Genomic DNA, 27061 nt, shown 5'->3' with positions numbered 1-27061 from the left:
GTAGTAGAAGACGTAATAGTAGTAGTAGTAGTTGTTGTAGTAGTAGTATTAGCAGAAGTAGCAGTAGTAGCTGTAGTAGTAGTAGTAGTAGGAGAAGTAGTAGTAGTTGTAGTGGGGGTCGTAGTAGTAGTAGTAATAGTAGTAGTAGTTGAAGAAGTAGTAGTTGTAGTAGTAGTGGGGGTAGTATTAATAATAGTAGTAGCAGTAGGAGTATCATTATAAGTAGAAGTATTAGTTTGTGTACTTGAGAAATGATGGTAGTAATTTAAGTGATGATAGAAGTAGTAGTAGTAGTATCAGAAGTAGTAGAAGTAGTTGCTGTTGTTATTGTTTTTATAGAAGTGGCAGTAGCAGCATGAGTAGTAGTTTTGTTGTCTGCCAACCGCTCTTTCGAGTATTATTGGCAGATATGAACACTGTCGAGTCTGTTTCCTGGTAAGAAACGGTACTTTGTGTCTATGGAGGAGATAAAGAGAACGCTCCCCGAGTAGGAATCGAACCCACGAACTCTCGATCGTTAGGCGGACACCCCATCCACTACACCACCGTGACATTTGAAAGTTACAGCAAATATTGTTGAGTTATTTTTTTTTGTTGTTGACACTTTGAAACTATAGATTCTACCATTTTGATGCATAATACAACTTAAACAATTTATTTTATCCAGCGATTTTGAGTAAATGTTCTTCTTTTATACATAATGATAAAATATGACATTTCTGCAGTGAAATAACAGCATTAAAAATAAACAAATTTGTCTTTTCACCGGTGAAAAAAAAAATTCGGAACTCCTTTTTCTATTTTTAGATTACCATAAGTAATTTATGTATATTTTCTATGATCACGAGTTAATATAAATCGACATCCAACAAATTGTCTTTTTATTGTATGCTTATTCACCGTTTATTTACATTGTAAAAGAGTATAACTGGAGAATTTCGGTGGTATAATGACGCCATTTCGTCAAACTAATGACGTCATTTTGTGTTTTTGAAATGTATTGAGGCACGCCACGGGAGAAACTCCCAGAAAGGGTAACTTTTCAGCGAAAGGGAAACAGCTGTTAATTATTTTCTTGGAAAAGAGGCATACAACAAACAGAAAATTTGTTCATGTCAGTGTGCGCCAATCGTGAAAATATATTTTCTATGATCACTCATGAAATAACAAACGATCTTACACTGACATGAACAAATATCCTCTGTATCTTAAAGCGAGATTATACGATTTTATATATGGGTTAAATTGAAATATATTGATAAAATATGTTACAATAACACAAAATAGGCAAGAAAAATTATACATTGAAGACGAATTTCATAAAATGCAGCAAAGACAAATTAGCGCCCCGAGACGATTGTGACGAAGATATTTCGTACATATTTTCTTACAATCACCGAAGCATTCGTCTTTTCAGTTAGTCCGTGTGTCGTATGAATAGATATCGTTGCAGGAATTTAAAATGAACCGTTAAACTAAGTTTAGATTCACATCGTACATTTATGATTTACATGCTGGCGAATTCGACAGTACAGACATTTTCATTTTCAGAATTAAATATCTGGCTTATTTCGCATTTTTCGACATATGTTCTTCTTAGGTTTTATTTTAATTCATATTGAAATATATGGTTAATAAGTTTGTCACACATTTTATATAAATTTATAAATATTTGACAAAATCGTATAACCTCGCTTTAAAAAATTGAATTTCTAAAATTTACATGAAATCATCTTTTTATTCATGCAACGCAGGAACTGTAAAGGTTCACAGATCGATAGTTAACAAATGTTTATGTTATCCTACAAGCAAAAAAATTATTTGAAAAAAAAGTTTACATTCAACCTAGCGGCGATACTGAATTCAATGGAAACAAGAAATATCTTTAAACAAGAAATATCTTTTAAAAAGATAAACGGCGTTGATTGTGGTAGGAGTTGGTGAAAGGTAAAGTGTTCAATGTATGAGATCAAAGATAGCGAATGTCTTTTTCTTTGCAGTTCTTAGCTGCATCACACGCAGTGTAACCCTCTGAAAATAAAAAGTGCACGCACAAACTGTATTGATGTCGAGATTGAGTGTAAAACTGTTCTATCTATCAAGTCTTTTCATTAGAGATAAAATTGTTTCGTGCTGAACACGCAGTAAAACAGTGTTACAAAGACGCGTTCATGTTTCCAATATTCTGGTCGTATGCTCAAATCAGCCAACGGACTAAATGAAGTGTATTCATTCGTGTCTAGCCGCGGGAATTTTATTTGAATTTTATTGGACACTTACAAAGGTCAGGTAAGGTGACAAGGTGGCTTACGCCGAAAAAGATATACGGCGTTGATTGTGGTTGGCGTTGGTGAAAGGCAAAGAGTTCAATAAATGAGATCAAAGATAGCGAATGTGTTTCAACATTCAACCTAGCGGCGATACTGAATTCAATGGAAACAAGAAATATCTTTAAACAAGAAATATCTTTTAAAAAGATAAACGGCGTTGATTGTGGTAGGAGTTGGTGAAAGGTAAAGTGTTCAATGTATGAGATCAAAGATAGCGAATGTCTTTTTCTTTGCAGTTCTTAGCTGCATCACACGCAGTGTAACCCTCTGAAAATAAAAAGTGCACGCACAAACTGTATTGATGTCGAGATTGAGTGTAAAACTGTTCTATCTATCAAGCCTTTTCATTAGAGATAAAATTGTTTCATGCTGAACACGCAGTAAAACAGTGTTACAAAGACGCGTTCATGTTTCCAATGTTCTGGTCGTATGCTCAAATCAGCCAACGGACTAAATGAAGTGTATTCATTCGTGTCTAGCCGCGGGAATTTTATTTGAATTTTATTGGACACTTACAAAGGTCAGGTAAGGTGACAAGGTGGCTTACGCCGAAAAAGATATACGGCGTTGATTGTGGTTGGCGTTGGTGAAAGGCAAATAGTTCAATTAATGAGATCAAAGATAGCGAATGTGTTTTTCTGTGCAGTTCTTAGCTGCATCACACGCAGTGCGGGATGTTACGCGGAGTTTTCGCGGCTTATTTTACATTATTACATATTGCTGGTCATAAACCTATAGATACAAAACAGAAAACCAAAAGAAGAATGGAAGTGAAATTGAAACATATGAGTCAGCCACACGCGAAGTATCCGTACATATTTTAAATATTTATACGCGCGATCTTCGAACAAACCTGTTTTAGTGGTTAGTCGGGCATTGCTATTTGATTCGATTATGAACAGCATCGATAATCATCGCGCTCATGCTTAATACATTAGTCAATATGGTGGAATAATTCTCCCAATGCTTTGCATTGACCGTTCCAAGGCGGTGACCCCAGCTTTATTCATATTTTGTGTTTATGTTGGTTTGTAATGTGCTGTATTGTGCTGTTTTGTACTGTTTGGGCAATCGGTCACTTGCCTTAAATAAAGGACCAACTAATTGTTTTTAATGAGAATTCAATACTGCTCCAGCAGCTGGAGTTTCACTTCTTTATATTGTTAAATTAATCAAAAATAACATTTATCATGGTATTGTTGAAAACACATTAAGAATCTATTATTGACATACCATAATTATATCGCCGAATATCTTCATTTAACATATTTCTGGTGTAAAGAAAATTCCAGTTCACCTAGTTCACGCGATAGCGTCTATATAATATAACGATTATTTTACTGGCCGCGAACTGACCCTGATACCTTGCGGGTTGGAATGCAATGCATTAAAGTGAAGCAACGCTTACACTGCTGGAACGACGTCTTGTTTAAAACTTAATACTTTTACATGTTAAATGTTCAATTTCGAAAACAATTAAAAATGGTTTGACCAAAACGAATATCAGTAAAGGGAAAAACGATACTTTTATGAACTTAAATATACTAGTACACAGACAGGAATATGGAAGTAATTACTAAATATGAGAACACAGCCTTTAAGTACAAATGCTCTCGCGCTGACAATCCACTGAAAATAAAAGGTGCACGCACAAACTGTATTGATGTCAAGAGGTGAGTGTAAAACTGTTATTTCTATCAAGCCTTTTCACAAGAGATAAAATTGTTTCATGCTGAACACGCAGTAAAACAGTGTTACAAAGACGCGGTCATGTTTCCAATGTTCTGGTGGTATGCTTAAATCAGCCAATGATATAAATAAAGTGGATTAATTCGTGTCTAGCCGCGGTAAATATTATTGGACACTTACAAAGGTCAGGTAAGGTCAAAACTTTAAACAGCTACGCCGAAAAACTAGCGGCGATACTGAATTTAATGGAGAAAATGGCATAAAAACTGCAGACGCTAAAAGAGTGCACAATTACCTAGATGCAACGTTGTTGCATCATCCATCTCAAACGTTCGACCGACGTTTCGCGTGCAACGTGGCAGAAACGTTCGGAAGTGGTTTCTAATGTCGAGATCTGAATGCAACGTTTCTGAAACGTCCTGCAACTTTATGATGAAACGTCATGGTAACGTTTTGTATGCAACGTTATGGCAACGTTCGGCAATGGTTGCCGACGTTGCGACCTAAATATTACGTTTCAGCAACGTTCGTAAAACGGTTGATGCCCACTGGGTAGTTACATCAATTTTGAAAGCGTGGGCAGGGTAACCAAATCAACTATGATCAGAAAAGTTATGTTTATTCGTTATGACAACATATGGAAAACGCGACAGATCATAAAAGCAAATTAAAAAGGAGAGGGTTCTGCGTCAATGAAAGAGATTCTATTTCGTTTTCGAAAACATCGATATAAATTAAACTATAATTATTTATTATGTCATTAAAAGCCATATATGAAAGAGAAATAAGCAAATATAATACCTAAAATAAAATGTATTAAAAAAAACAACATAAATTTAATTATTTAAATCGAAATTTCGCTCAGAAAGTAACGTTACATCATTGTTAACAAAGTTCTTACTTTGCTTATATCATTTTTATTAAAGTTTTTACTATGCATCAATGCAAAAGCATACAGAAACAAACTTTTATAAAATACATAAAACACACTCGTCATTCGTCGTTTATTGTATGTGTCTTTGGGCCCATGGACAATCAGGACACTGCTGGGCATGCACCCTCCATAGTCTAACCTCTCCATCACGGACGGTATCTTCATAGCCACAGTGAAAACATCGCACGCAGTCCGGAGTTCCTTCAACATACATATCAAGAGTACATTTTGTTCTTAAAACTGCGCTAATAAAATCAAGATTTGTACGAGTCATCATTGCCACCGGAAAGTCACGTGGTCGATTACCATTCGAGTATTATTGAGATATATCCGACGACACATCTTCCAAGGCGAATGCTTGATTGTGTTCTTGACATTAACAGAAAGTGCTTTTGATATTATCCCCGAATAAAGTCATCTGCTAAAGAATCGTTATCAAGACCGCGCGCAAATATAACAGAATATGTTTATTTAAACCTAGGAACAACAATTCAACCCAGCTATAAAGTCCAGACTAAAGACAACGACAGTGTAATAACTCGGATGGACTGACAATGTGTACACGGAGCATTAATCACAAAAGTAAACACAATTTATTCTGCATGTCGAAACATGATCAAGAAACAAGATATATACTCTATTTATAAGATTTTCATGCTTCGTTAAAAATTTTGCTGAATCAAAAAATAATTAAATATAATTATAATGTTTCACAAGTGATATAACTTATCTAGACTCCAATGTGACGTTTTAATGATAATGGCTTAGTAACCCCAACCAACCAAGTTTATTAAAAAGAAATAGCACTTGAAATGTAAACAAGGATTTTTAAACAGTAAAGATTGGTTACATTTTTTGTTTAAACCATTTCAAGTAAACCAGTTTGAACTTTCGACAATGATGTTTTTATTCGTTTTAATCATCCGGTCAGTTAAACCATTGCAGTGTACATCAAATAATATAGTACATGCTTACAGTCGCTTTATTATTTGAACAAAATGTTCTTAGCAAGAGTAACAATATGCGTAAATTCAAGCTCTACGAATTGTTGTGTGGTCATAAATAACATACAAATATCTGCCTGCCTACCTAAGTAAAAGAAACCTGACTCGCTAAGTGAATGTGCAAGAGCCTGTATGTGGCCTGCATGCAAACGAGGCCAGTCTGATGTCCCGATGCGCGTACAATGGGTGAGCAGGTCTATCATAAGGATGTAATCGTCGATAGGCCGCCAAATCAACCATGGCGTCGTTGAATACATCTCCTGAAGGGATAGAGATGTAACCGCTCCCTTATGAAAAAAAATGCAAAAATATATATGAATGTTCGTGTAATTAACTATTCACAGGAGTAGTGGTATCATTAGTTAAAGTAAAAGTAGCAGCAGAAGAAATAGTAATAGAATAAGCAGCAACAGCAGTAGCAGTAGTTATAGTGCTAGTAGCAGTTATTGTTGTTGTTGTGTAGTAGTTGTTGTAGTAGAAGCAGATTTTGTTGTAGTATAAGAAGTAGTAAAGTAGTAGTTGAAGTAGTAACAGTAGTAGTACTACTACTACTACTGTTACTACTGAAGTAGTAGTAGTAGTAGTAGTAGTAGTAGTAGTAGTAGTAGTAGTAGTAGTAGTAGTAGTAGTAGTAGTAGTAGTAGTAGTAGTAGTAGTAGTAGTAGTAGTAGTAGAAGTAGTAGTAGTAGTAGTAGTAGTAGTAGTAGTAGTAGTAGTAGTAGTAGTAGTAGTAGTAGTAGTAGTAGTAGTAGTAGTAGTAGTAGTAGAAGTAGTAGTAGTAGTAGTAGTAGTGTAGTAGTTTTTGTGTTGTTGTTGTTGTTGTTGTAGTAGTAGTAGTAGTAGTAGTAGTAGTAGTAGTAGTAGTAGTAGTAGTAGTAGTAGTAGTAGTAGTAGAAGTAGTAGTAGTAGTAGTAGTAGTAGTAGTAGTCGTAGTAGTAGTCGTAGTAGTAGTCGTAGTAGTAGTAGTAGTAGTAGTAGTAGTAGTAGTAGTCGTAGTAGTCGTAGTAGTAGTAGTTGTTGTAGTGTAGTAGTTAGTAGTAGTAGTAGTAGTCGTAGTAGTGTGTAGTATTAGTAGTAGTCAGTAGTAGTAGTGTGTAGTAGTTATAAGTAGTCGTCGTCGTCGTTGTCATAGTCGTAGTAGTAGTGTGTATACGTCGCGTAGTCGTTCGTAGTAGTCGTGTCGTGTAGTCGTCGTGCCGTCGTCGTCGTTAGTCGTCGTCGTCTCGTCGTCGTCGTCGTCGTCGTGTCGTAGCCGCGTGTCGTTAGTTGCCGACGTGTTGTAGTCGTTCGTCTCGCCGTCTTATGTAGTTGTTGTTGTTTGTAGTAGTAGTAGTTGTTGTTATTGTTGTTGTTGTTGTTGTATTAGAGAAATAAAGGTTGAAATAGCCGTAGCAACAATAGTAGTATCAGAAGTGTTGTGCTGTGGCTGTGGTGATTTTGGTGGTAGTGGCGGTAATGATATAGTTATATATTATTCCTCACATAAATTTGTTTCTTCTTTGCGTATATAAACTACACAGGTCCGTTATTTTGAATAGTGCCCGGTAAAGATGCGCGCGCATCTAGTCAGTGGGCTCGATTCAGAATAGCGCCCGCTGACTAGAGATGCGCGCGCATGTAGTAATGCCCGCTAGAATGGTTATTTGTAACATTTGTTTAAGTTTGAATGTTTATCTTGATGAAATCTGGGTTGGGATTGTATTTAGGTCTTCTGGGGTTAAATCAAAGAAAAACCTTGTGAAGACAATAGGGGTCATAGTTTTCATATGATCTTAATGAATAGCAACTCCAGAAGCTGAGTGGCTAATCAGCTGATAACAGGAGAAAACCAATAATCATTGACACCACTTCAACTAATATTGGTCTTACACATTTGTTTTTAAAGATATGATAATCATTCAAAGTTATTTAAATAGGAAATAGAATTACCTTTCAAATGGTATAAATATCAATTTGATACTGATTGATAACGATAGTATATAGCCTGTTACTTAATTGGCTTCTGTGCATTTTGTTAAGTACCACTGTTTATCACACGTTGTGCTATCATGCTGTGAGAGGCATCAGTTTTCATTTAATTTGCGACATAGTGGAATCAGTTACACATTGTTGTTTACAGGTTACAATATACTAAATCTTTTGGGAGTGCAATGCTATACTCTTTAAAAACCTGAACATCATTTATAAGAAGACACAATTTTCTGTGTGGGCACTTGCCATGACTTTATTTTAGAATGTTTCTTTGTACATGTGGTAGGAAAAACATTGATGTTTAACAGAAATTCACTCATTTGCTTGAAGGTTAAAGACTACATGAGACTTTGACATATGGCGGGAAACCCTCATCCACTGGTACGAACCTGGTAAATTGATGGCTGTTAAACAGTGACCGCTGATTCGCATCGAGTTCTTTCTTGCAAAAATCATGACCCCCCCTTTTTTATTGTCTAAATCATTGCGGCTTGGAATAATCTTTAAGAAAAGGTATGGTTATGGGGGTCTCTATGCGCAAAAGTTTGACTTTATTTTTTGTTGAAGTTATTGCTTTTACATTGAATTTGTGTAGGAAATCTTTTGGTATATTGTAACCTACAGACTATTTTTATAGACCAATGAACGAGCTTTATGCAGGTGTTTGTAAAATTACTGTATGACCTTCCTACGCCGAGAAAATAAGTCCCAAAGTTTATCGTAAATTGCCGAAAATTTCGTCAGTATTTCGAAATATTACAAATATATGCATAAACTAGACATTCTAAACTTTATTTTGATACCAAAAATAATATTCGCAAACGGTTTTTATCGCGTCGCATTTGTCTTTGAAAACGCGCCCTTGGTTGAAAATTCCAGGTTACATTACACTAAATCATTGTGCATCCCTCCGTGGTCCATTTCGAAAGAAGTGCCTATTTCTAAAGAGTTCCTTTTCTCTTCTAAAATATAAGCCATTTAACAATGTGAGACATGTCTTTTGTGATTATTGGTAATATCCTGTATGTGTCTGGAGTACTTTGATGCCTTGGATTGGAAGCTAACTTAAAAGATGAACTTTTGAGGGTGTGTTTTCTATTGTGTGGGGCTTTTGTCGAAATTAGGATTCCGAAACACGTTTTTCTACGGTGGGTTCATTCGACATCGATTTACCTTCTTAGAAGTTGCGAGACGGTATGTTTTTGATTGCAGTTATTGGAAGAGGACAGATCCATCTTTAAAATGATACCAGGTTCGGAAAAATTGATACGTCGAAAAGGCAAGAAAAATGCTGGGAAAGTTGTCAGTTTTATAATGGGACCCTATGGGAATCGGAGTTAGTGTAATATAACCTCCAGTCGAGTCGAAGGTTAGCCGCCATTTTGCTTACACTCGCATTGCATATAGTTTACAATCAGAAACAATCTTTACGTTCGATTATTGGAATGTTGAAGCGTTATGATGGAATAAAAATCGATTAGTAAGTAAATTAATAATTGAATTATTTCATTTAATATCAATAAATCTCTATATATTTATTATAAATAGTCTTCAAGAAAAACGAAAGTGCATTCGTCACCAAGCCATTTTTCGGCTCGTACTACGAGTCGTAGTCATTAAATGTTTGCAGTCGAACGGAATATAGAAAACAATCAGTCAAACATATTTTAAGTAATTTTCGTAAAAACTAGTCATTAAATTATTACGTCTATTTGTTTCCGCTAATGAAGTAGATAATAACGATGTTCCGATGTAAAACCAAAATTGCAAATTATTTGCGATCACTTTCGTACCAAAAATTGGAAAAATGTTTCTTACTGTTAACAAGCAAACTCGATTACGTTTACGTTATTTATTGCACAAAAAGCTGAATCATGTGTGTGATTTTATCTTTTCAATTTTAGATGTAATGATGGGGACCCAGAACTACCCTGGACTTTACTGTCAAGCACTGGGCATCACAGTTTCAATTCTGCGCAGCAAACCTGACAACTTCCAGAAACTAACACTCACTAATGGAGCAGTTTTAGAAATATGGCAGATTGCAAAGAATAAAAATATTCACAGCAGTGAACTTGTCGGTTTGTTGGCTTTCTTGTATGAAGCATTAATAAACTGTAAGGAACATGCAGTTACTATGAAAAGTCAGCGTCTGTCTGAACACAAAAAGAAACTGCAACATAAAAACAACTAAAATGTGCAAAAACTCTGCCAGAGTTGTTGAAACAAGAATTCACAGACATTAAACATTTTGAACAAATGGTGCCTGCCAAAACATGCAGTAATGTTCCCAATGAAAACGTTGATTTGACTGTGTGCAAAACCATGACTGAAATTTCATGGCCTACTTCCCCGCCGCCTAGTTGAGTAGTTCATCTGAAACATTCCTAAATCAAGAAAAAAAACAGTCAGTGTCTTGTCAAACAAATTTCGAGTGTGATGATGATTCGGACAATACAAAATGTTATAAAATGACAATATATTTGTGTGCTGAGCAAAACAAGAATTTAAATAAACTAAACAAGAACATCAACTTAGCTAAGTGCAAAATTGCAGAATTGGAAAAAAGACGCGGACATTATTCCATAAAGAATATTAATAAAAGAGACGAAATTGCCCGCACAAATTTGAAAAAACTTCGCGCAATATAAACAAACGCAACTCTAAATGAAATATGGTCAGAATGTTTATCTTGATAATATTTGATTTTGGATCGTATATGGGTCATCTGGGGTGAAAAATTAGGTCACCTGGCCAATTCTAGTAAAACCTTGTGTAGATGAAAAGGGTCACAGTTTTCATCATGTCTTAATGAAATTTTGTCAATGTATTAATTAATGAAATCTGGCTAAGCATTGTATTTGGATCTGATAGAATTAAAGTTAATGAAGTAAGGTTAGTCAGGTGAGCGATTCAGGGCCATCATGGCCCTCTTGTTTAATTATTCATCACATCTTAAAAAATACAAAATTAAATGCTTTATTTGAGATCAATATTTTGAAACATGTTGTCTGTAATAAAAGCAGATATTTTTATATAAAATGTATCTCAATGTATGCAATTCTTTACATTCAAAATTATTTTATAAAGAAACGAGATTTTCCGTGTCCAACTTTCGCAGGGAGACAACTCGCGCACAGCAATAATACCGTTGATATCACTAATAGTAACGATTCGTTTGGCAGGTCACGAGTGTGTGTTTTATATCATTAATCACATCATAAAAAATTCAAAAAATTAAATGTTTTATTCGGGATGAATGTTTTGCAACTTGTTATCTGTGATATAAGCAGTTATCTCTATATAAAATGTATCTCAATATGTGAGATGCTTCACAATAAAAATGAATTTTGTATAAAGAAGCGAAATTATCCGTGTCCATTTTTCGCAGGGAGACAACTCGCGCACAACAATAATGCGGTACATATTATTAATAGTTACTGATAAATATTTATGAAATTTATATTGTGTTCTTTTTTTATATTTCTATTGACATTTAATATCTGCACAAAAATTTTCGGTATAATATAAGAAATAGAAAACCTCAATTCAGGCCCAATGGCAAAATAGTGACCAGCCTTCGGCTGAGGTCCATATACTATTTGGGTGTGCCTGGCTGGTCACTATTCTGCCATAGGACCCACAGTGAGGTTTTCTATTTCTTAAGTAGTTGTAATAGAGATAATGCAAATATTGTAGGAAATAACATACCAGCCATTTGGTCATTGATATAGCGTGAACCATGTCCAATCGGACTAAGCAGACGGTTTCTATTGGCTTCTTGTTGGTCATGACCTGAGTGAGGATGCATTGGTACATTTTGTGTGTCAGTACCGAGCATGAACGCGCAGTCCGCCTCGTGCATGGAATTACCAAACATGACCCTGTCCGTCTGCCAGTTGCTATGGCAACTAAAGCATCGCACTAGAACGCCAATCCCTGTATAGAAGAAACCACGGCCGGCCAATGTAAGGCCGCTCACATTCGCGTTGAGAGGAAACGTCATAAACGTAAGGAACCTAAACAATTCAAAGCGCATTTGTATTTCAGTCTCATTTCTTGCAGTAATTGGCCATGCCATGGTTTCAATGTTGAGGTTCGATATGTTTTAATAAATCCGAGAAATAAATTATTATCTTCCAAAAAATGTGTTCAGTTCCGTTCTACGTTATTCCGCCTTTATGCCTCACAATAAAATCATATTGTTCTTAAAAGTATAAAGTATTCGTTAAAATGAATGTCTTAAAGCTGTTTTCACATTTATAAATGTGCGACATTGCATGTTTACTTTCGTCACCGCATTGCGAATTATCAAGTTAACGTTTAAGTGACAGGTTTCATCCTTGTTTATTGTATGTGGTTATTTTTGTAAAGTGCTTTTCACATCATGCCATTTTAATTTTTCTCTTCTTTTATTTTATTTAACTATTTCTTCTTATTTTTTGTTCTTGAATGTTTAAGTATTAAGCAGATAAGTGTTTATGTGTTTTACATAGTTTTAATAATATTCGATAGAGATTTTCAGAACACCTATTCTTGTAACCATCAGCTTATATTACACGTAATCGGGAAACTTTAAAACGAATAACAAATTAAATATTACAATTATTCAAGCGAGGGCCATTGCCCTGGAACAGTGAATGAAAAGTTAAGATAGGGTGGGGTGGGTGTTAAACCGGTCTTACGCTCACTAAAACGTATGAGTTATAGATAGATAGTTTATTTTTTGCAAGACATGGGCACCATTACATATTTACATAAACTGTTTACAATAATACTATATAATACAAAGGCATATTCATACGCCATGCATCAGAATTACTATATAGAAACGTGTCTATGTGAATAGCATAAACAAGTGGTGGCATATCGTTGAAATAAGTGAAACAAGTAAATTCATTGAATTTATATGCCCCGCCAATATGCTTCACAACACAAAAGTGTTATATTTGACACTCAAAAAAGCATTATTTTTTCAAGATACGAAGGCCATAACTCAATTATTAACAGATGGTGTACAATGCCATTTGGCGTGCATCATCCTCTTCACCATATATATACTCATACCAAGTTTCAATGAAATCCGCCAAAGAACTTCCAAGACATGGCTCCGGACACAAAAGTGCCGGACGGACGGAAAGACGGACGGATGGACGGACAACGCCAAAACAATATCCCTCCGCCTATGGCGGGGGATAATTATGTTCTGCTAATATTTAAAAACGTTTTGGATTAAATATATCACAACTTTGACAAGGTTGATAGCCGGTATGTGTATTCGTATCCCAAACCGAAATTTTAAAAAAACCATCTAGAACAATCCGCATTCGAGAATTTTTTTCAAAATCAATTGAATTTGTACGCTACAATACATGTGTTGATTGCATATATATTTGTTGTTTAGTACTCTTATACTATTGAAATTCAGAGACAGCATGTTTTTGAAATTCAAATTCAAATCAATTTAAAACCAATTTGCAAGTTAGAGAACACCATGAAATACAGCTTTAAACTATAATACGCATATCAAACAGCAAATTGTTACGGACTGATCTGGATAACAAAATGTAGATCTGGTATCCCAATGTCAATTATTTTTAGCTCATGGCGCATATTTTTAGCTCTTGGCTACGCAATAGTTGTAAGTTGTAGTCACTGTGATAAACAAAATACATGATTTAGAAAGTTGATTTGTGGGGAATGTGTAATTTATGTACAGTTATTATTGTTTTATTTAATACATTTCTAAATGAGCGCACACATCGTTTAGACTTTCTTTAACAAATAAATATAACTAGGCAGAGTAAGACCTGACCTAGTTAGTAACTGAATAGGATTAAGAAAGTCAGATCATTTCTGGCTAAGTTTTATTCCTTGGTAAAAACCCTTTTCATCTACAACAAGCCTGTACGTCTCCTCATCAACATGGAAGGAAATCCTTTTTCCATCAGGCAACTGCAGAGTGAGCCTCATCAATGAACTAAACATAAAAACACAACATTCTATTAGAATTTACTATCAGTAAACAAAAGTATAAAATATAATTTTTTCGCGGTCAGAGTGAATTGAATAGTGTTCTAAACATGATTAATATTGTTATGCCGTATAACAAAGAAAACAAAGGTTATAAAAGTTTCTGTACTTTTACTTTCAGTTTCATCATTATGATCATTGTCATAACAAAAACATATATCAAAATATCGTATGCAAACAATAATACAAATATTCGTACCTGCATCTCACGACTTTTCAAACCCTTTTAAAATGTTAATATTAATCTGAAGTAGTTAAAGTATCTTTTCAATTTTGATCTTTCTCCGTTTAAGCTGTATTCGATAGTGAAACTTGTTTACGTTTGACCCCGCTATTTATACTAAAACCGTCGTGACGTCAATGACATGTGACGACCGTTAAAGTAAAAATACCTACCAATGAACGTCATACGAAATGGCGGATTTTAATGAATGAATAGGATGCAAGCGCGAACAACAATAATTAGTTAAATCGTGGACAAATACACAAGTTTAACAATGGTATGACTTTAAATAAATTAATAAGATATTTATCTTTAATGTTACATATAAATTCTAACTTTGATTATTATATTTAATCGGAAACGAACCTTATTTAAATTACGCAATACAATAACAACTGGGTGGGGTAACGGCCTAGCAGTACCCTCACCTTGAAGAATTGTCCCAATTCTTGTGGACAACACATCAACCATAAGGTAAGTATACTATTTTAAATTACATAAATTACAATGACATAAAATGTATTTTGAATAAATGTTTCAATATATTTAAAAAAACTGTGTCAACATTTATGATGTCACATAATATTTACATGAACAAAATTACCTTTTGACAAAACTTTGATAATGTTATGATAAACCACATCACATTTATTTTTAATAAATGTTACAATATATTTAAACAAACATGTGTCAAATATATGATGTCACATTATATTTACCTGAACAAAATGACCTTGTGACAAAACATTGATAATGCTATCAATAATAATATAATAATATCACACATAAAATGCTATTATGACAATTATTTAATGACAGTATACAACAAATAAAACAGGAAAATGTCATTTAAACAATATGTTCCAATATATGAATAATATTTAAACTTTAAACAGTTATTTAAACAATTAAAACATATTAATGTTTTTTTTTATTACAACACAATACTAACACAAACAAAAACACTTTTTAATTATATATTGTTAGTGCACTTTTTATATTTTTTATTTTCTTAAGAATGTCTGTATTTCGTACAGGTAACCTCCCTCATGGTAAGCCGTGCACTCGGTCCTTTCGGCCACCAAGGTCCTCCTCATCCTTCTAAGCTCCTGGATTTTCGCCTCTACCTCGACCAGTTCTTCCACATTAACGGTAGTTTCGTCTGTTGTGTCCAGCATGTATAGTTTTTGTCTTTTGTTTATGTTTTCGGTTTCAATAATATTTTTCCGTTTTTCAGATGTTTTTTCTTCTTTCTTCTTTCCTTCCTGCTCTTTTTCCCGAACTACTTCCGCTTTTAAAGCTTTTTCTTCCGTCTCCTTCTGCTCTTTTTTCATTTCTTCTGCCTTCTTCTTTTTCCTCTCTTCTTCCGTCATCATTACATCATTCTTCTTTTTCAGTTCTGCTTCTTCCTTCTTAAGTTTTTCTTCCTTCTTCTTCTGCTCTTCTTTCATTTCTTCTTCCTCCTTCTTTTTCCTCTCTTCTTCCTTCATAATTACATCATTTTTCTTTTTCAGTTCTGCTTCTTCCTTCTTAAGTTTTTCTTCCTTCTTCTTCTGCTCTTCTTTCATTTCTTCTTCCTTCTTCTTTTTCCTCTCTTCTTCCTTCATAATTACATCATTTTTCTTTTTCAGTTCTGCTTCTTCCTTCTAAAGTTTTTCTTCCTTTTTCTTCTGCTCTTCTTTCATTTCTTCTTCCTTCTTCTTTTTCCTCTCTTCTTCCTTCATAATTACATCATTTTTCTTTTTCAGTTCTGCTTCTTCCTTCTTAAGTTTTTCTTCCTTTTTCTTCTGCTCTTCTTTTATTTCTTCTTCCTTCTTCTTTTTCCTATCTTCTTCCTTCATAATTACATCATTTTTCTTTTTCATTTCTTCTTCTTCCTTCTTTTGTTTTTCTTCCTTCTTCCTGTTTTCTTCTGATTCTATTTCTTTTCTTTCCAATTGGTCCAGTTCATATTATAAAACCTCGCTCTCCCAACTCATTTTCTGGAAACTTTCAAAAGTATCAGTCTCATTTTCATCGTCCTCGCTCACCTCCAATTCCTCCAATAAAATATTCAACTTTTCTTTTTCTTCCATCTTTTTCTTCTCTATGTCTACACACCAATCCTCCGTAGCTTTCTTCATAAATATCTCCATATATCTCTCCGCATCTTGCCCCTTATTTCCGTTTAGCTGGTTAAATTGATAAAAATCGTCTTTTGTGGCTCGACATTGGTGGGGGTTATCGTTTCTTCTGAAGATTTTCCGACACAACTTGCACTTGAAACTTATTCCACTGTGTTGTTCTTTGAGATGCGCAAGGCAGGGTCTCTGGGCAGGGAAAAATAAATCCTCGCATAACCCGCATCGAAACTTTTGCTGTAAACAAAATATCATTCTTCTATATATATATATATATTTATTTTTTTTTATTTTTTTTTCTTTAGGTTGCACAGTATTTTAACACAGAGCTATAGATCACAGTCCACTACCAATCAGGTATTAATTTTTCTTTATAAGGTTTAAGTCTATCATGATGGACAATTTTTGCTTTTGTCCTTGGGCCGGTTTTAATTCTATAAAGAATATCATTAACTTTGTTTATAATTTTACAAGGGCCAGTCCATGGTCTAAGAAATTTACTACTAAGTTCCTTCTTTTTCACAGGATGGTAATACCATACCAAGTCATTTTCATTATAGATTTTGTAATTTAAATGAACATTATAGTTTACTTTCATGCTTTCTTTAGCAATATCCATGTTATTTCTAGCCATATCATAAATAATGAGCAATCGCTTTTCTAAATCTGTGACATATTGTGTTTTTGAATGTTCTATTTCAGCTTCATCTTTTTCAGTGGCACCGAACATCATGTCAACTGGTAACCTTAATTCTCTACCAAGATGTAACATTGCTGGTGAAAATCCTGATGATGACTGAACAGATGACCTGTAGGCCATGAGTACTAAATCAATGTGTTCATCCCAGTCATCTTGATTTGAAGAAACATAAGGTGAGAGCATGTTGATTATGGTAGAATTGTGTTTTTCTATAAAACCATTTCCTCGAGGATGAAAAGAAGAAGATCTTGTTTTTCTATGCCTAATAGTTGACATACTTCTAAAAATAACTTTGACTCAAAACTTTTTCCTTGGTCAGTGTGACAAATTAATGGACATCCCCATTTACTTATATATTTATTCACTAAGGTTTTAGCAACTGTAAAAGATTCTAAATTTTCAATAGCATAACACTCAGTCCATTTACTAAATACATCTCCTACAACCATCATATATTAGGGTGGAGCTTAAATAACATAAAAAAATTAAAGACATATTTTTGCCCATCTCACCCTCCTAATCTGTTCGATATCATATAAAAACACGTTTTTCAAAGTTTGGGCAATAAATTATTGTGTTTAGAGGTAGCTCAAGTGCCTCAAAATTTATCAAAATGGTAAAAAAGCAACAAAATTCACAACGTTAATGAGTTTCTCTCTGAATTTATTTTAAATAACAAAGTGTGTACTTTCAACATTACAAAAGTGAATTCTTGTTCAGTTTTGACAACAAATGATAATCTCAGTCTAACAACATCCCGGGAAATCTAGATTTTGTTGCATTCATGGCTGCCCGGACAGAGTTTGCTTCCTGCTATCGGGATACAACCTACGATGGTCCTCAACAACTTGAAGAAGGAATTGCAGCTGAGTTTCATCACATGTTAAAGACCCACTGTATTCTTGAATGAGAGCCACTCCACGCTCAGCTTGGTCATTGACAACTTTAAGGGACTACTGCATCGCAGGCCTGCTTGAAATCATCTCTGTCCTGCCACAAGTCTGGATCAACTGCGAAAAATCCATGTGGAAGTTCCAGCATTTGTATCAGATTCATTGACTTTGCTGTGACAAAGTCTTCCAAGTTTTTGTCCTCGAATGAATTCAGATCAACAGTTAGTCGCTTGGAATGATCAAACTCATGGACCTCATTCTGGATGGCACTTACCATCAGTCTCTTTGTAGAAGAACTGACACGACTATCAAAGAAGGCCAAGCCAACAAGTTCCTGTGATAAATACCACAAGTGTTTCGAAAACTTTTGTGCAGTTGACTTTGCAATAACTGAATGGATTGATGAGTATGCAAGTAGTGACTTCAGAAGCAGCAGGTCACTGTATGGAGCGCATGATGCCAGAGGGGCGGAGATCCAGGCCTGCAGGTAGACACGCACTGCAAACACACACACATCACACAATCCTCTTTTTTCTGCTGGAGTCAGTTTGAACTGAGACTTGAAGATCCAGATCTTTAGACTGTATATGACTTTGGACATCCAGCGGGCATGGTGCATAGCACCAGGTAACATGAAATGCACTCCTCGCGCAGGAGCAGCACCCAGAAACACAGTCACAAGTTCCAAGAATTCTTTGTAGTCATCTCTTGGCAGACTCTGTTTAAGGTAATTGTTAGCAAATTCAATGGTGCATTCTCGCACGTCTTGAACAAGACCAGCCACATGATCATCTGCGATGCCAGGTTCAAACTTTGCTGTGTCAATGAATCTCCAGTATTCCTGGAACCGTTTGAAAAGTGGAACTTCTGGAGAAGTTGTGGCACCCATACATACTTTGAACACTGCACCAATTATCAGTTCTATAATGTGGTGCCTACAAGCCAGCAATAGGAGCTCCTTTTCAAGCTTCTGCTCAAGAAGGACACATGCTTCAGCAATTCGACCTGTATTTGAGCTGGTGGTGTCAAAGCACATAGCCCGGATCCTATCCGCTATGCGCCAGTCTTGAATGGCTTCAACGACAGCTGAAGCCTGAGCCACACCTGTTCCAGATGGAAGCTTGGCAACTGTAAGAAGCTGAGACACGCCTTGTCCTGAAACCAATATAGGGAGACCATCAACCTTCTCCTTCCCAATTAGATCAGGAATCAGTTTCCCATCCCAATGAACAACAAGAGGAGTGTTACCCTGAAAATTTGCCTTAATTTTTGCAGCTCTTTGGCCTCTGTATTCGACTCTTCTTCGGCGAATCGAGTCTCTGTTCAGAGCAAGTTCATTAATATTTTGTCCCAAGCTTTTTGCTGTTTCCGCTACAACAAATACAGCCTTGCGGTCAGACACGTTTGTGCGGTCTAGAGCAGCTGCAAGTTCTGGAGTTATGACAGGTTTACGCCCCCTTTTTCTTTTCAGTGTATGACGTGTGATGTCCATAACAGTCCCCTCACTCTGTGTGTTGCAAGTTTCCAGCTTTTCACCATCTGAAGAGCTAGTCTCAGATTCAGATGCTATCAGCTCGGCAGTAGAAGCTGCAGCCTGTTTTATGTGTTCCATTTGATGCCGCCTGGCACGTAGTGTCTCCTCTCGTCCAGATGCTCTTTTCTCATTCGCAGCAAGCTTTGAATCTAATCTAGCCATCACCCCCCTTCTTTCCTTTTCTCGCTGGGCTAACAAGAAATCCTTGTCTTCTTGTAATACCAATGTTGTGGCCAGAGCATCAGCATGAGCAATATCAAAAAGATCTTCTCGCCTGGAAACAAAAGCCATCTCTCTTGCAAGTTGTGTTGGTGACTTTCTAGCTTTGTTCTTTTTTAGAAGTCGCCATTCTTCAAAAGTCTGCTCAAGTTTGGCTTGGCAGTGTTGATGATCCCTCATAGGGATTCTTGCTTTATTCCAGAACTGCGCTATTTTCTTGATGGTGACATCTGACGATTGTCTTATTGTCTCCTTAAGATCAATATGGTGATGAAGGAAGTGACTAAGAGCCATACGCAAGGACGGCAATTTGCTTCCTGTTAACTCAGATACAGAGTCACCAAGGAGATACAATTCAGTCTTAGACCTTGCTTTTGCCACGGTAGACATTTTCAAAAATATCTTCGATCTGAATTTAAAACAAAGGAATTGTTAAGACCATTTGGAAAAAAAACTGCAAAATTGTATTTTGCTTCTCAGATACCTCCCATTTGTACACACTAGACAGGACACTGACCATTTACATGTAATAAATAAGCTTAAGTGACTGATTAAATTTAGGATGTAGAATGTTGTTTATCTCATATTACTAATTCTGATTTAAAGCATTTCAAACAAAAATTAATTAAATTATTTACTTACCAAAATGTCATAATTGAGCTTAGGCTGGACACCAGGTTTCACTTCAGTTGTCAAGCACAAACATAACAGAAATCATCTTTAAAACATTTCATATAAATGATTTTAAATAACAACATGTCACATAAATGATTCAAGCAACTATGCTGCAGTAACCACTGTGACACTGTATGTAAGCATACAAGTCTGGGAAAATCAATAATGTATAAACATCTAGATTATTGGTACTTGGTAGTAATCTTTAACAATGGGTAGTTGTGATGTGAATTGAAAATGCCAATTTGATTGGTGTTTTATGAATGGGCTTTAAATTTATTGCAAGAATTATTATCTTGGCACTAAGCGTACAAAAAAGGTCATACAACACTGCATGTTAAGATTTCTTGAAACTTCACAACCATTGAGCTACCTCTAAATATTGTTCTATTGTGGTCATATTTTAACAGATTTGTTTTTTCATACATATGAACAAAATAAGAGGGTGAAAAGATCATAATTCAAAAGTTAAAAAATAAGCTCCACCCTATCATTTATTTATTTCCACTTTTTGTTTTGACAAGTGGACCCATAAAATCAATAGCAATCCTTTCATTTGGATAACCAACATTATATGTGGTCAAAGGAGCTTTAGGTTTCCGCAAAGTACCTCTTCTACTATTGCAAACATCACAAGTCTTACACCAGTTTTCTACATCTTTTCTCAAAGCATACCAGAAATAACGATCTCGAACCTTCCTTAGGGTTTTCTTTACACCAAAGTGAGCTGCTGTTTTATTGTTATGTAACTGTTTAAGTACGTCCTCTCTTTGTGACCTTGGTATCAAAATTAATAACTTAAACTTCTCCTTACAATTTGTATCTTCCCATTTCCTGTATAACACATTATTCTTTACTACCAATGAATCCAATCTTGCCCAATAATACTTTACTTCAACATCATATTTTGAGACTTCTTGCCAAGTAGGTTTTACACCTTCTAAAATCATATCTTTCACTAACTTTAAATTTCTATCACTGTCTTGTATCTGTACTAAATCTAATTCTTCAATAACCATACCATCATCTTCTCTACTTGTAGTTTGACTATTATTTGAACTTGTACTTGGAATATTAACAGCACTTATCAAAACAACATCTTTATTAGTTGTCTGACAAGCATTATGTAGCTGTAAAATATTACACTCTTTGTTACATAACTTCTTTGTATCACTGTTCATACTAGTACCATCATTCTTTCTCTCAACTGTTAACTTATTCCAGTTATAGCTATCAGTAACAGAACTGTTAACCCTCGGTATAACCGGATAATCAACACATACCTCTTGTAGAATACAACTCCCATATCTACATAAAACTGACCATATCCATCTCAATCTTTCTATCCAGGACAACTCATCTTCTACTTCCCAAAAGATCAAACATACTGTGAATAATATCACTGAAGAGATACCACCAAACACAAACAACATGGCTAAAATACCTCATACAGTGTGTAACTTTAAAACACTGTTCTCGGACCTACTCTTCACTTTTATGTCATTTTCGGTTATCTGTTTTTCCTCTAATACCGGGCTTTGCTTTAACTCTGTTATTTGCACAGAAGCCACTAAAGGATCACTTTTCATTTCTACTCTATCACAATATTTGCATCCATCAACACATGGACGTCTTGACAAAACATCTGCATTGGAATGCAGTTTACCAGCTCGATATTCAATGGTAAAATCATAAACACTTAAAGCTGTTAACCATCTTGCTAACTGACCTTCAACATTCTTAAAATTCAACAACCATTTTAGACTTGAGCGATCACTTCTTATAATAACATGTCTCCCATATACATAATGATGAAAATGTTTCAAGGCACTAACAATTGCTAATAATTCTCTTCTGGTAACACAATATTTCCTCTCTGTTCTAGTAAAACATTTACTAAAATACCCAATCACTTTCTCTTTTCCATCAATTTTCTGTGACAAAACTGCACCTTGACCTACAAGTGACGCATCTGTATCAATAATAAATTGATCAGTTTCTGTGGGGAATGACAAAATTGGGGCATTTGTAAGTGCTGCTTTTATTTTCTCAAAAGCTATCTGACAATCATCAGTTCAGATTAATTTTCTATTTGTTTCTGCTAATTCATGAAGGGGTTTGGCTATACTTGCAAATTGGTAAACATATGACCTGTAATAGCTTGATGAAGATATAAAACTTCTAGCTTCCTTTGAATTTTTAGGAGTTGGCCAATTTTTTATGACCTCAATTTTCCTCGGATCAGTTCCTACACCATGTTCGTTTGTCTTATGTCCAAGAAATATAACTTCTTTTTGGAACTAAATACACTTCTTTGGATTAAGCTTCAAATTAGCATTTCTTAACCTTTCAAAGATAATCTCCAGCCTCTCTAACTAGGCAGAAAATGAAGGTGAAGGGCAGATAATATCATCTAAGTATATTATGACTATAGACCATAATAATCCATTGAAAACCATTTGCATCAATCTTGTAAATGTAGCTGGGGCATTGCATAAGCCGAAAGCTAATTTTTTCCATTTTCCATAACCTGATTTCATATCTAAACATGACCACCATTTTGAACCTGTCAGTGCCTCAATACTGTCATCAATTCTAGGTAAAGGTTGTGAATCCTTAACTGTCACCTCATTCAGTCCTCTATAGTCACAACAAAATCTAACTGATTTGTCAGATTTAGCAATTAGCACGACTGGAGCATTCCAAGGACTATGTGAACATTTTTCTATAACACCATCTTTTTCCATGTTCTGTATTTCTTGCTCAACAATTTTTCTCTTGGATAAAGGAATTCTGTAAGGATATTTCTTAACTGGTTTAGCATTATCAGTATCAATTTTGTGAGAAATTAAAGATGTATGACCAATATCTCCAGCATCCTTACTAAAAATATGTTGATGTTTTATTAAAAACTTCCTCAAAATCTCAGTTTGATCAGTATCTAAGTTCTCTGAAGACTTTTTGAACATCTCTGTTAAAAGTTCAGGTAAAGTATTTTTGACTTTTTCCTATTTCTACTGCATTAACTACCTTTCTGTCAACAATTTCAACATTTTCCAGTTGTGGTATCTTTAAAAACAGTAACTGGCTTATCTGTCAAATTAATTAGTCTGACAGGTACAGTACAACTGACCAGAACTTAAGCTACCATTAAACCAGTATTCTGCATAAAACTTTCTGTACCCTCCATCATACAACATGCATTTCTGTCTATGTGATCTAAAACTTTTCCTGGCACTATCGTTTCTGTATTTGGCTCAACTACTATCTTTTCTGTGATTGCTACCCTACAACAACTAGTTATATGTTTTGAATCATTTCTCATCTAGCAAGGAATTCTATCACCTTTAACTAACATATACTTTTTTACTTATGATCAAATCACATTTATGACTTCGCATGAAATCAATACCAATAATACCATCTTGCACAATGTCTGAAACTAACATCTCATGACTAAACACATGATTTCCTAATTTTATATCCACTTTTGTTTTCCCCAGAAAAGGCTTGTTTTCACCAGTAACAGTACTCATCAATATATTTACTGGCAATATCACAGCCTTCACAGGTTTACTATCTTTTTCCCAATTTTCTAAAATTTTTGAATTTATAATAGAAACATTTGCACCAGAATCACACAAACAAGACACTAGAAATCCATTTATCATCACATCACAAAAATAACCATTTTCAACCCCTAAACTATTTAATTGAATGACTTCACTTTTGGACCTTACATCTGCTGTGGTCTGGTTGTGGTCCCACAACTTGACCTGTTTCCGTTTCCCTTAAACCTTCTATCTTTGAAATTGTTATTGTTCTGAACAGTTCTATCTGTATTCTGATTTCTGTTAGGATATCTGTGTGGTCTGTTGTAAGCAGTTCTGTTATTGTTGGGATAATATCCACTGTTATTTGCTCTATTTGTATTATATTGATTTCCTCGAGGGTTAACTATGTGCTCTCTGTGATGAACTTGACCATTTTTCTGTGATTCTAATGTTTCTATTTGAGCTGTCAGTGTCTCAATTTTATTTATCACATTTTCTAATGTAGGTTTAGAATAACCCTGAGTTTCAACACTTTTTAAGACATTAATTGGTTGACTTCTTTGCTTGTCAGCCAGTTGGTGAGTTTCTTACCTAACAGCAATTGTTTCTGCTTCTGCCATAGTTTTTGGACAGCATTCTCTTAATCTCAATCTGATTTCAGAGTAATCCAGACTGTCAATGAAACAATCCAAGGACAGAATCTCTATCATTTCTGAATTTGCATCTGGGTAAGCCTGTCGTGTAATTTTCTTGATGTGTTGAGTAAGATCTGAAATTGACTGATTTTTCCCCCTAGTCATTTATTTTAACTGAGCTCTAAAAATTTCAGCTTTATTTCTAGTACCATACTTTGTTCTCAGTACTTCCACTAAACTATCAAAATCTCTTTTCTGTATCTCTGTCAACTCACTAAGTCAAGACCTAGCATTTCCTGACAAGCTACTTGCCAAATACAACGACTTTGCTTGGTAAGACCAGTTATTTATCTCAGAGATCAAATTAAACTGTGTCAAATATTCACCAATATCATTTGAACCATCATATGTTTGTGGTTACATTTTCAAACTTAATGATGAATTTGTGTGAACAAGTTCTGATGTTGAGGGATTTGTGAACTGATTTGTGTTCAAGTTCCTTGTTACCTGTAAATTTGGCAGTGATTGAAACTGACTTGGAACAGTGCAATTATTGTGTACATTTCTATTCCAATTGAAATTAATTTCTGGATCAGGATTTCTCATTTCTGAAACCTCTCCACACACAGTGTGCATTTTTGATTCTAAAGAATCCATTCTCTTTTGTAATGTATCATTTAAACATTTAATTGTATTCGAAATTGAGTACATTTTATTTGACATATCACACAATTTCTCTTCTACTCTAGAGCTACAATCTATTTCTAAATTATCTGACCTATCAGCAGTTGATGTATCTTGATCCATTTTAAAAATTAATATGTGAACACAAAATAGCAATAAAAATTTCCTTGCAACAGTTTCTAACTAACTGATTAAAATATCACTGACATTTACGTTAAAAATTTTACTGACATATCCATCTTAGAAAAATTTCAATCATATATTTTTCTATTTTCAGTAACTGATGAGGAAAATTTCCAAAGTGGTGCCAGTTAAATTTCTGCATTTGAAATATATTGTATTATAAAAATAAACAATTTTCTATGTGTTTCTTTTTACTTGTGGAAAATTCATAATCCCTGCTAAACAAGGCTCTCATTGAAATTTCCACAAATTTAGCAAATTTTTCCTTATTCCCGAATTTTGAATATCCTTTACTTCTGACACCAATTTATTATGCCGTATAACAAAGAAAACAAAGGTTATAAAAGTTTCTGTACTTTTACTTTCAGTTTCATCATTATGATCATTGTCATAACAAAAACATATATCAAAATATCGTATGCAAACAATAATACAAATATTCGTACCTGCATCTCACGACTTTTCAAACCCTTTTAAAAAGTTAATATTAATCTGAAGTAGTTAAAGTATCTTTTCAATTTTGATCTTTCTCCGTTTAAGCTGTATTCGAAAGTGAAACTTGTTTACGTTTGACCCCGCTATTTATACTAAAACCGTCGTGACGTCAATGACATGTGACGACCGTTAAAGTAAAAATACCTACCAATGAACGTCATACGAAATGGCGGATTTTAATGAATGAATAGGATGCAAGCGCGAACAACAATAATAAGTTAAATCGTGGACAAATACACAAGTTTAACAATGGTATGACTTTAAATAAATTAATAAGATATTTATCTTTAATGTTACATATAAATTCTTACTTTGATTAATATATTTAATCGGAAACGAACCTTATTTAAATTACGCAATACAATAACAACTGGGTGGGGTAACGGCCTAGCAATATCACATATTATACACTGAAAATAAAAAATGTGTATTTAAACAACATAATAACGTATCATTTGGGTATGATTTCTATCTGTTTCATAAAGACTATGGGCCGAACGCCTGTAAAGATACAAACAACATCAAATAAATAAGTTGCTTTTAATCAATTCAACCCATTTTTATTTTAAATATACGCACAAACGTAAAATACATAAATAATGTACAACTTCAACGATGTTGCATTCAGAATTTTGCATTAAATTGAAAATATCAAAAATAAACAACAAATTTCTTCAACCTGTCCGCCATCTTTGTTCGCTTTGAAAACGACTGCCCAAATGCGTTTCGTTTCGTTGCGGAACGTTCTCGCCGAACGGTCCGTTCAGTTACGGAAACGCGCGAACTGTTCCGAACGTTCGTAAAACGTTCCGCTTACTGAACCCACTACGGTCTTACTGACCTGTGTGAATGCGCGCTAAGCATTGTGGGAAACGGACTTTTTTCCATTATGGCGTTGGTAAACATAATAAACACGGAAGTGAAAAAAGGTAATTAATTATTATCAAAAACAGGCCCCATCAAACCGGGCCAGCTGTAATATATATTTGGATGCAGTTTGTGCTTCAAAAGGAGCCACTTTTCATGTCAGTCTATTTGTGACTTTCCAATAGACCATAATTCCTTTTCGAGTTGGTGACTTCCGGTTTCCGGTCTCGCGAATTATTATTTGGACAGAAGAAACAGAGAAACACTGCGTACTTGGTAAGTGGTTTCATATTTATGATAACAATCTATTAATTAATA

General features: G+C 34.7%; 1 long non-coding RNA gene and 1 pseudogene across 1 annotated transcript; one reads left to right on the top strand and one right to left on the bottom strand.

Moving 5' to 3' along the window:
- Nucleotides 1–8849: 8849 nt before the first annotated feature.
- Nucleotides 8850–11391, top strand: LOC127848202 (uncharacterized). The gene is made up of 2 exons (XR_008034408.1): nt 8850–9408; nt 9833–11391. It is a non-coding gene; the product is annotated as an uncharacterized LOC127848202 (long non-coding RNA).
- Nucleotides 11392–15127: 3736 nt separating this feature from the next.
- On the bottom strand, nt 15128–16049 carry LOC127849044 (uncharacterized; annotated as a pseudogene).
- Between the last annotated feature and the right edge of the window lie 11012 nt (nt 16050–27061).

The sequence above is a fragment of the Dreissena polymorpha genome, chromosome 10, assembly GCF_020536995.1.
Source record: "Dreissena polymorpha isolate Duluth1 chromosome 10, UMN_Dpol_1.0, whole genome shotgun sequence".
In the NCBI taxonomy this organism is placed as follows: Eukaryota; Metazoa; Mollusca; class Bivalvia; order Myida; family Dreissenidae; genus Dreissena; species Dreissena polymorpha.
Note: the sequence above shows the minus strand (reverse complement) of the source record. Positions and strands in the feature narration are given on the sequence as shown.